The sequence below is a fragment of the Amphiura filiformis genome, chromosome 1 (assembly GCF_039555335.1).
Source record: "Amphiura filiformis chromosome 1, Afil_fr2py, whole genome shotgun sequence".
NCBI classification, from domain to species: Eukaryota; Metazoa; Echinodermata; class Ophiuroidea; order Amphilepidida; family Amphiuridae; genus Amphiura; species Amphiura filiformis.
In genome coordinates, this window is record NC_092628.1 from 49,470,722 (window position 1) to 49,483,370 (window position 12,649).

Consider the following 12,649-nt stretch of genomic DNA (forward strand, 5'->3'; position numbering starts at 1 on the left):
GTTGTATGAAATTACAAATACCAGTTTAACATGAACAGTCCTGATGAACATCTTCAAGAGTTATCCTTTCAGTTGTAAAGTTAGATTCAAAATGTCCTGATTGAGAGGATTTACCAACAAATGTTCTTGGTCTTCCGCTTCTTTAATGATCTTCTTGGTCCCAAAAACATTGAACTTTTCATGTTTTAATATTGGATTAAGTAAATAATGATCACTGAATAATGATTTTTTTAATTGATTATCACATGCTTTGACCTCCCTCAAATTCACGAAACAAGAAGACTAATCCAATGTGAGCTGAAAACCGTTCCTTCCATGGACACTGAATACAAGGTAATAGGAGTTTGATGCAACTTTCAAATCTCGGGTTACTTTCATTTAATGTACGCTGCGACATCAATATTGGGACCATTCCAACACATGAGGTGCCGTAATTCGCAGAAATAAAGTCTGCTTCGAATGCATATCCCACATTAGTCATATAATTACCGTTTTGGAATAATGGTCATTCGTTAAATGGGGTAATTACTTTTTGGTAGATGTTTATTTTAAACTGTTGATAGTTCACAGAATCTTGCGAATGGTAGTGAGCTTTGGCAAAAACTGCATTGGCCATTTTATAGCGAGTGCGTTGAAGAATTCAAATATTACAGATATACATTTGTAGGTCCTATGGTTCTTAAGTTTTGTTGTAAAGAGGGCTGAAACAACAACACTTTTATGAAACGCACATAACTCATTAAAAACAATAAATCAAGCAAGTTTTCAAAACATATGATTTGTAGAATAAACTTTTGCAAAACATCAAAGTGTCATTTTCAAATAATATATTGATTTAGATAATGAAAATTTTGTTGCTTCGACCAGCAATACCGAATCTACCCTTAACACGCTTTTGAAATGATTAATGTGTGATAAGATAAACATATTAAATCAATTAATAAACAAATAAAATTAAAAAGTGCAAAATAGGTCAATCCATCGCACCTTACTACCAAGCTGCAACCTGTCATTACCGTCTCGCACAACACCTGAAGTGATTAACTATTAATTAATACTAATTATTACTCATTAATTACAACAGGTCTGGTCAGGAAACTATTTTAAGAAGTTAAGTGTTCGCAATATTACTACATGTATAATTAGTGCAACCTTGCGTGTGATGATGGGTACAAACAATACGAGGTCAAATAAGTTGAAATCAATGCACTTGTTTTATTTATGCAATTCGCAATCTTAAGCATGTTTTACACTTGAGTTTTAGGGAATGATAAAGGTTGCGAGTTAATATGTGAGGGTAAGTCAAGGGCGAGTTATGGTTAGACCATTGGGCGAGTTGCGGTTAATTATTTGGCGAGTTACGGTTAGACTATTTGGCAAATTACGATTAGATCGTTTGGCGAGTTATTGTTAGACCTTTTGCTATTTGGCGAGTTACGGTTAGACCATGGAGCGAGTTACCTGGGGGGCACTCAACACAAATGACCATACGGGTATGCTCCCCGGAAAGACCCCCCTTTTGGGTTTCGCAGCTCCGAAAGACCCCCTATATTTGACCAAAATAAAGCTCCGAAAGACCCTTGATTTTGATAATTTCAGCTCTAAAAGACCCAAAAAGACCCGGGGAGATACCATTTGACCATTTGGCGAGTTACGGTTAGCCCTTTTGGCGAGTTACGGTTAGACCATTTGGGGAGTTACGGTTTAAAGCATTTAGCGAGTTACGATTAGACCAATGGGTGAGTTACCATTAGACCATTTGACGAGTTACGGTTAGACCATTTGGCGACCGTGGTGAGTGACCATGGTCGATCATGGTCAATATACCATGGTTCGCCATGGTCACCCATGCTACCATATTTAACAGTTCGTTCTTTGAAACGCCTACTCAAACTTTATAATATGCAATACACAATTTGATCCCAGCAACCTCTCCGATAATAATAACAATCTTTGTTTTTCAATGAATGATACTTTTGATAACCTAATAAACCTCATTCTTTTGCCACACAAAATGTTTGTGACCACGCAGTAAAGAAATGTGAGAAGTGTTGTTGACAGCATTATTTAACCTGTTATTAGTATTGGTTCTATATTAAAAGACAAAGATAACAAACATTTAATCAAAAAACAAAACAAAACAAAACAAAACAAAACAAAACAAAAAACAAGACTGACTCCCCATTGAGTACCATGCACCACCCCTTCTTACTTCACCGCTCCACATCATACCCCAACCTACTTCTTTCCACCCTATCCCCGGACCCTGCACTACACCATCACAGCATCTTAACTCGCCCAAATTATGGTCTAACAGTAACTCGTCTAATGGTCTAACCGTACCTCGCTTAATAGTCTAACCGATGTAAATGGGAGATTTGGGCTACAAAATCGCTGGTCGAGTAATCCTTGCTTTCAATGCAGAAGGGACCTGGATTAGAACAATGGAATTATCGACTATTGCTGCTGCTTGCTTTCGAGATAAAGTACTGAGTTTGACATTTTAGGAGCATGACGTGAAAAAAGGTGAAATCAAAACGGAAATTCTGACAAAACTATAATAGATAGACCCACACGATGTGCTTCACAGAGGTGGGAAATATCTTTCTTTAGCGAATTACATTAGTTTGAAACGCTAAAAAATGAATTCCGAAAAAAGCTCGCGGACGGAGATAAGGCCTATAAAAATCAAAAAACTTTTTCATGCCTAATTTTAACACCAGGATTTAAAAAAAAATGCATATCCAAGCACTATGTTTTTAACTGACATTACTGTTAAAGAAAAAAAAATTGCTTTATATTTGACCGAGAAAATTAATTTCATAGCAAAAAGGTGTATCTCTGAATTGTGCTGATTTTAATATGTATCGATCGACTTTTAGCGCGACTATGCATAACAAAAGAATTTTTGACCATCGTTCTGAGTGTACAGTCTTTATGTGATCATAAAGAAATTCCATCCAAATGTTCAAAATATTGGGTCAAAGGTCAACTCTCATTACATACTGACCGACCCTTGCCTGAGACAAAATGGTTATCGACATAAAATAGCTGTAGCTTTGGACAATATTTAATTTGAGATCATTTCAATATTGCATAAAAATGACATATTAAATAATATTGTTTAATAGATAGTATAGTTATTAACTAAACGTGAGGATTGTTAATTTGTGATCCATTTACCACATTTAAACAGGCTATGAATAACGAACTACTATATCCGCTTTCTACGAATCCTATTCTCACCAATGCCAAACCTATCGAGATGTGTTGATTGATGAAATACAACTTTGTTGACAACTGACAAGGAGCGCTTACATATGTTACTAAGTGCACTTTTGAATTATTCTATGGGGTGATTGTACAGGATTATTAATTTTCTTAATTGAAAAAAGAAGAAACGAAAATATGTCACGCTCGCGAAAGATCAGATTAATAAGTTAATTACCCGGTTAATTAACGATTTTCTTGGAGGGATTTGCTCAAAGTCATACACGGTGTCATAATAAATATGTGTAATCAGACAAAGTCACTTGAACAACTCCAAAGACGTGCATGCAGGATCATCTTAGGCCAGAGATTTACCTCATATGCTGAGGCGGTGCAAGCTTGCGACCTTGAGCGCTTGTCAGATAGAAGAGAAGATCATTGTCGAAGGTTAGCCGAAGGGCTTGCCGACTCAGACCGTACCAAAGATCTTCTTCCTCCATCTAGACAGAGTGCTCATGGTCGCAACCTTCGCAATGCGCATAAATTCACCCAACTGCGGTTCAGAACCTCTCGCTTCCAAAATAGTCCCATACCATACTTTGTGGACCTGCTAAACAAGTAATATGTAATTTTTCTTTTTATTCATGTGCTCATTGTATCCTGCATGCACGGTGGCCGTGCAATCTCCCCCCTTTTCTGAAGTGTATTATGCAATGTGTTTCTTTCCTTTTCTTTTTATTTATTATTATTTAATGATACTATTTTACAAGTGCAATATTAGTTTCTGTAAATGAAATTTTATACCATTTTATGTGTTTTATAGATGTTATTCTTTAAAAAATATTGTTGAATGTTTGTTTTTATCTTTGTAAATTTATCATGTAATTTGACCTTCGGGTCACCTTTTGATAATAAAATATGAATATGAATGAATATGAATAATGATTTCTTAAGTCTGTAGATTAAAAGTGCAGATTTTGAATAGTATTGTTATTGTTTGTGTGTGTGTGTAGTGATTGATGCTATAGCACATTCAAATGTTTTTGATAGTATTTTTGTTTAATTACTGATCATTATATTATACTAGAGGTAATACCCGTATGCGTAAATGATTATTAAGCTCAATATGCCAATATGCATAACAGCAACATAGCCGGACTCACATGACCTTTGACCTGTTTGATGTCCTTTGACCTCGGATGACAATTAATTAATTAATTAATTAATTAATTTCTTTATTTAACTGACCATTTCTTTCTTCAGTTACAGGGTTAATATAATACAATCACCAGCATAAAGTGGTAGGCCTATTATCTATTCCTGGGGACTTTTATTTACCATAGCCTGATTCCTCAGATTTATTTTACCAAGTTTAAGCCCAATCCAGTTGATAGGGTACTTTTTCATCCCGTTGACCCCTTATGACCTTTGACCCTGGATGACCTGCTGTTGGATGACCTTTGACCTCAGATGACATCACTTATTTACCGGTGATTAATTAAATCAATTAATTTATATATTTTTATTGTTTTACTGACTACACTTTCTTTCTTCCTTCATGTAATGGGTTAATATAAAACCCACAGTGGAAGACATTGGCTTTGATAGCAAGAGTTGGTAGCCTATATTGTGCAAGGCCTATACATGTATCAGCATGATCAGAGCATATCATCAGAACTATTTATAGATTAACAGAGAGGGCATTCAGGGTGCAATACCATACTGTGGATTTTGGATAAAACAAAACAAAAAAATCACATTTTTGCCGATTTTGAGCCCAATTCTTTACCGATCTCAACCAAATGTAACCTCCGCGTTCCCCGTGCGAATTTGGCGAGGCTGGGATCAAAACTGACGGAGCCTTTTACACACACGCACGCACCCCCGCATACGCGCACGCAACATTAGGCAAATTATAGTAAGATGAAGAGCTTTTTTTCCAAACCATGGTAAATCCACATACGCATGTTTCTGATTTACCTGTGCGATATTGCAATGGGTTGTGATGCTTTAAGTACAGTAATTTCAGTTGGATGCACCATTACAAAGGAAACAGAGGATGGATGGATGCATAGTGACAATACCGTGTGAGGCCTTTGGTTCCCAATTATAGGTTAATAAACGCGTATCACTTAATTGTTGGGAGTGAAATTGTACAAAATAATTCACGCGTACTGAGATGTTGATGCGTCTAATGCACGAGACCCGAAGGCTACGACTAAAAATCCCGTGATTTTTGCAATTTTTATAACAAAATTGTCACAAAAGTGTTGGAAAATGCAAACAAATATAAATGCATCCACCCGCAAGAAAAATTAACGCGTCCGAAAGCACTGCTAGTAATTTACTAACAATTTGCTCTGTTTGGTTCTCACTATCTAGGAGTGTATGAAATGAGAACAATAGTCTGCATATTGTTAAGCAGCATCGTTGTGGTAAATAATGGCTTGTTGATGGTGCAACTCATGCTAATGACAAACTTGTCAAATAATTGTGATTGTATCACACAAGTAAATGAGAAACATGTTATGGTGTTATGGACTTAACAGGGTTTGGAAACAAGCTCTTCATAATTATACAAAATACAAAATAATACGGAAGTGAAGCAAAGGACAAGGTGAATATGTGTTTCTTTATTTTGTTAAATTATTGTCCTTTTTCCATCTGCTGATGATCTGCACCACCATTATAAATTCGAATAAAAATCGGTACATTATGATATTTCTAAGTGTTTGTTTTTTCCTTTTCCATTTAAAAATGACGGAAAGAACATTCGTGTATGGATATGATCCGAGATAATTATAAGAATTGTCGTATTTCACATGCATAAACCCGTCTGTTTTCTGAAAGAATGTTACCGTGTCCAGAAATGTCATTTAAACATGCAAAGCACGTCTACAGAATGTGTCTCATCAATAAAGATGCGTAAAAGGGATGGTGTAATTCGCAGAATCACGACAAACACATGACAGAATGTACCGGTCACATTAAATGTCGTATTTTGAAGGAAAGCAACAGCATACTAGAAATTACATAATATGTTTACATTCACGGATAAAAAGACATTGTATTTCCTAGTTTTATGTATAAAATGGCTAAAAGTAACGCACCACTATGATTCTCACGCCTTGAAACGTACTCAAATAGAATGTAAACAGAGTACCACCGGGACGACTAAAAATACGCTTTGAGCAATACTATCATTAGACTTAATATTTACAGAACTGGTAAACTTTGCTTCTATTTTTAGATGCTAGACAAGTAAATGTCTACAAATATCTTCCCAAAGATTTAACAGCTGATTAAAGAGGTAATCAGGCAGAAATTGTAATTAATTATGCACATTTTCACTTGTGCTTAAACACACCTGGTTTTTTAATGTGTAAGAAACAAGAAAACGTACCATATATTAAACATCTCAAAAAAAGTAACTAACCCCCCTTAAATAATGACCATTATTCAAAAACGGGCAATTGTATTACAAATCTGTAAAATGCGTTGGAAGCAGAATTTATTTCTGCACATTTTGACATCTCATTTGTAGCAATTGACTACCCAAGTAGTCAAAATGTAACCCAAGATTTGAAAGTTGCAGTAAATTGTATTGATTTTGAATTCAGTATAATGGAAGGAAATCTGTGTAATGATATCTGAGTGTTTCTGTATTGTATATAAGTGCAACTTTCAAATCTGGACCTTACTACATTAAATTGACCGGTGTTTTATTGTTTTCTGGGCTATCGTATCAAATGAGGTGTCAAAATGCGCAGAAATAAATTAGCCTTCCAACGCATTTTACAGATTTGTAAATACAATAGCCTCTTTTTTTAATAATGGCCATTATTTAAGGGGGTTAGTTACTTTTTTTGAGGTGTTTATATATAGTTCACCTGAAAGATACGAGTGGAGGGAAAGTACGGAAAGGGAAGGGAAGGGAAAGAACGAAAGGAAGCAAATGATAAGTTAATGTAAGCTTCCAGAAACGAAAATCAAAGATTCGTTGTCAGAGCTGCATCTTGATATTATATAGTTTGAAGAGCATTTGTTTGGGTACATCTTACACGTTTTTGTTATACTATGTAGACTAAATGACATTTTTTTAAACCAGGAAACCAAACGACACCAAAATATATTTCATCGTGTTCATGTTGTTCTTTCTCACCTACCTCTATGAGAAGTCTATATTGGGCTTCAAATCTACCGTGGTTTCTCCCACGCGGATGTTTATGCGACGCCATATTATTATTAACAAGAACATGTCGGAAAACATCCATCTTTTAAGATTAAAATCGTCACAGACTTACAATCAACATTACGCCATTATGAATCAAATGTTATAACAACATTTCATTTGAATAACATTATTTCGCTCATTGCATACTGTATAATTTCAATCAGATTTTTTTTCCGAGATATCGATATTTCAAATGAGCACGATGTGGTTTTTTAATCTTTTTTCTTTTTCATTTGGAAACCAACAATCATCTTCTATTGCAGTTATATTTCAATGATAGCAGGAATGACTATCTTGCAAAAAAAGGATGAAGATTTTGGTAACAGGAAAGGAAAATGAGAAACTATTAGGGAAATCGCCCAGAAATGTTTAAAATATTATTATTATGAAAGGAGCCGGCAATACTGTAAAAAAAGCCAAGTCGCAATGAAATGATACTTTGACCAATTAAATAAGCTGGCTCGAGTATCTTGTCTTGGAAAACCATTCGGAAAATTCCAAACTGCATTGTATTGGTATTTAATACTGATCCTCATTGTTTATAATTTATCAAGTGTAGGCTGTAAATTATATCAAACGTCATAAATTAGTGTTGTGCCCCAGGGATCTATTCTATGGCCATTATCTCACTTTTTGGACAAAATGATTTTACTTCATGCTCCTTTACTTAGTTGGTCAATATTAGGCTAATCACATAACTAATGACATACTTCTGATATATTAGGATCTCTTCCCAAGGTCAAGCTGACCAACTTATACATTTTGACATTACACCGTTGCTTCTTGGTCATCTCGGCAAGACCTATTACTATAAATCTCTTTTACAACTTCATGCATGCTTGCTAGTCTCATACTGGTATCTCGCAAACCAAGATTATCTCTTATACGCTGCAAACATACATCATTGTACATTATGAACAAATGATGTCTCCCCTGTTTCTTTAGCTAACATGGCACCTTCCGTCTGTTCGTTGGTTTTTGCGGGATACTCCTGTATACTGAAGGTAATAAAATGCTGCTATTTTAAGATCAACATGTTTTAAAAAACACCTTATCATTATCCAGATACAAAAAATGTCCGATGCCCTCTTTCAATGTTTCTTTTGATGCTTCAAATGCCAGTGTCAGTTTGCTCATTAGACATGTCAGATTACGTTATATTACTAAAATATTCCACTCCCATAAAACAAAATAATACAATAAGGACATATTACATGTAACATATACTAGTAGTCTTGTTAGCCTACACCCCCGCTTTATATACCCATTATAAAAATTGTATAGAGTCTAAACTCAACCTTAAGAAACAGTATCTTGACAGCATGTTCGGTTGATAGTGCGATAACGCCACACTGAGCTAGACACCCTTGTAGCATCTTATGTCCTTGACTTGTCTATGAACTTGAAAAGAGGAGCATGAATATGGAGGTGAAATGTGGATGTGGGCGTTGATGCTGAAGGAAACAGATAGAACATTTATCTTAAATATGTTAAATAGCGCTCTTTTAATATGCTATAAGTTAGAAAGTTAGTTATTATCTTTTATATTTTTTTTTTTGTCTTATTTGTCACCCTGATTTTAGTTTGAACTTATACTATTATTAAGGAGAATTTCGTGTACCTAGCATCCTCTTCTTATGACATTTTTCAGTAGATATCCACAAAAAGATTATTCCCAAAATTTCAGTTGATTCCGATTTTGCGTTTGCGAGTTATGCATGATTATGTGTATTACACTGCTCCGTAGACAATGTGTTGTAATTTCGGTCTGGTATACCAGAACGAAATCAAATATAACGATATTTTTGCTAAACGAATTAATCTGCAAGAAATATGTGGTTCATAAACATTATGTAGCCAGAAGTATCCAGTGGTATAACAAATCTTAACTTTTTTTGAGAAAAGTAGGGGGACGAGGCTGTGGATCACGACATGCCCTTTTAAGTTACCCGATCCAGAGATGTTCTTCCAAGATGCGGCACTCATCATTTTTTGCACGCAACTGTTTTCCACTTTCCCAAATGAAGTTCATTCCATTGACTCTTTCCAATCCACCGACGATTTGTTTTATCCGAATGAAAACGAAAATTGATACGAACATTATGAAATTGTTTTTCTACGACATTGAACTGTAAGGGAGAAACCAGGAACGACAAAAATGACCATTGCATAATTATCTTTTTGCATGAAGTTTAATTGACAACAATGATTCGTCATCTATACCAATATTATGATGAATCATCATCATCATATGATCAAGACGATGGTCATCTAGAAATTAAATCAAAACAGTGATTGCTGCTCCCGCGATTTTCATAGAATCAAACTACTGGTGGTCATACAAATTGGGCCAATTGATGACATATTTCTGCTATCAACTTGAAGTCGGCGCCGCCGTATAAAATAGGTCATAGCCCTGCGGGATCTATATATTGGCGGGGTTGAGACATTTTCTAAATATTATGGTGAGAACTGAGGTGATGTGAAGTAGGTCAGAGAGTACGATGGGAAGTACTAGTAGTAAATGGTCAAATAAAGGGCAAGTTTGTTGACATACAAATATTCGAAGGTGTTTCACCTTTAGATAACCTCTAAATAATCACTTTACCCAGGGAAGTGAGATTGAGAATCCTGCTATTTAGGTGCGTGCTTGTTGTGTGACGGGGTGGATGGAGGTGTGTGGAATGGGGTGAGTGGGATGGGTTGGGTGGAGGTGTGTAAGGTTGGGCGTTTGCACAATGTTTTTCTGGGACATGAGAGCACATCAGACAAAGGAAATTGCATTTCTGAATACGAGGAATGTCCTTCTGATATCAAATAATTTTGATTTTGAAGGTCTTTTTAGGATCTTTTTTATCATTAGAATAATTAAAGCCATATTATAACATTTCTTTAAAAATAGATTTGTATTTATTTTCCATAAAATGTTAGCTTTTACTATCAGACATATCCCCTTTTAATTTTGAGCCGAACAAGTGAGGTAAAGCAAATGATCCAACATTTTATATTCATGTTTTAAAACGTTTATAGCGTTTAAAAACATTTTTGTTGAGTTTTAGCTGAAAAAAAATTAAGAGCGGATACAGTTTTGATATAATTGCTACAAAACTTCCAACTGCGCGTGGAGGCTACTTAAGTTATTTCATCTCAATTATTAAATCAAAGATACTCCATGATTAAATGGACAAAACTGCCACTCCCTTAAGTTACCACATGTTTGCCTTGAACACTAAACGGCTACGAAGGGCAGACAGAATACTACGTGAGTGAATGCCCTTTGCAAATTGTTCTACAACCAAGTTGATAGAACCCAACTGTGCAATCACTGCAATGTCAACTTTACCGTCTCAGTTGGAATGGAATTGTTCCAAGTAGGTCTACATGTTTGGGTCAATGTACTGAGTATTTATGAAATTCATACAAAAGATAATACTCTTTGATTATGTTTTAGCTTCACACAGCTTCAGAAACTGACATTGTTCACTTGATTTGTTGGAGGTGGTCTTCGTTTCCTTGAGTTCGGATTTCCGGAATTTTAGTCCAATTTGTCCAATTGTGACTGTTGGAAATCAAGACTTTTAAAGTGTCCAAAGGCAAACAAATCCTGCCGAAAGATAGTTCAAAATCAATTTGAGTAAATGAGAGCTCATTTGGGAAATTTCCATGATTTTTCAAGTGACATTGGCAACTGGAATTCTGGTCGCTGGCAGAAAGCAGACCTGGAAATCCGGACATTTCTTTGATTGAAAAGTTACTCCTCTTCATGGGGTGTGGACATATTTTCTCAAATAGCCCAATATCTTAAAAGTTCTCTCTTTTTTCCATATGGCTTGAGCATTTTGTTGGAGCCGCGACCGTTTGAACAACCTCATTGTTCATTTGATCCCTTGCTTACTTGTAAGTAAAGTATCTAAAATGAATTTTTTTACCAATACATGCAAAGTATCCTTTTTAAATAATCAGATTTACTTATATATATAGCAAATTCCCGATACTGATTTTTGTCACGCATGATGAAGACTTGCGTTATTTGAGTTAGTTAGTCTTGTATGATATAATAGTGAACCATCCCCTGGGAATCGTCCGTGGACAAATATCTGTATAATTTTGGGGAAATAGAGTAGAATTTTCTTAACAACATACAAGTAAATTCGGTGATTTATAAAGGTCATTAAAAGATACTATTGGTAAAACCCCATACTTTGTGTTTATGAGTTTCAATTTGAACATTCATCCGTGCAAGTTATTGGAACCAAACTAACTCTGGACTCTTTTACATAGAAAGTTCGCAAAGGGTGAAATTTACATTCTGAATACGAAGAATGTCCTTCTGATATCAAATAATTTTGATTTTTGAAATTCGCAATGTAATACACATTTTATGGCAAATCATTAAAAATTGATATTTTTGATATTTAACAGTACTTGAAGTAAACTTTATAAATCTGATGATTTATACTTAAAGTGTATGTAGGTGGGATGAAAAGCCGACGATCAATTGAAAATTTTGACATTTCGTATTGAAGATATGGATTTTTTTTCCCAAAACACCAAAAAAAAAGGTCTTTTTGGAAAAAAATCCATATCTTCAATATAAAAGGTCAACATTTTCAATTGATCGTCGGCTTTTCCTCCCAGCTACATACACTTTAAGAATATATCATTAGATTTATAAAATTTATTTCGAGGACTGTTATATCAAAAATTTGAAAAATATCAAATTTTAATAATTTGTCATAAAATTTGTATTATATCGTGAATTTCAAAAATGAATTATTTGATATCAGAAAGACATGCTTCGTATTCAGAATGCAATTCGATACGTCTGAGGTGCTCTCATGTCCCACAAAAAAATACTGTCGAAACGCCATAAACGCTCATTCTAGATCCCTTCAGATCAGTAGTTGTTATTTTCTTGCAGTTGTTATTTTCTTGTTCTTAGAAAGCCTAACTCCTATCAGTGTCTCAAACTAAACATCTACCAAAAAGTAATCACCCCCTTTAAATAATGGCCATTATTCCTCAACAGTTGATCATATGCCAAATTTGGTATATGCAGTTGAAGCAGAATTTATTGCTGCATATTATGACACCTCATTTGTTGCAATGGTCCTAATATTGATGTCGCAGCGTACATTTGAATGAAAGCGACCCAAGATTTGAAAGTTGCAGCAAAATCATATTGTCTTGTATTCAATATCCATT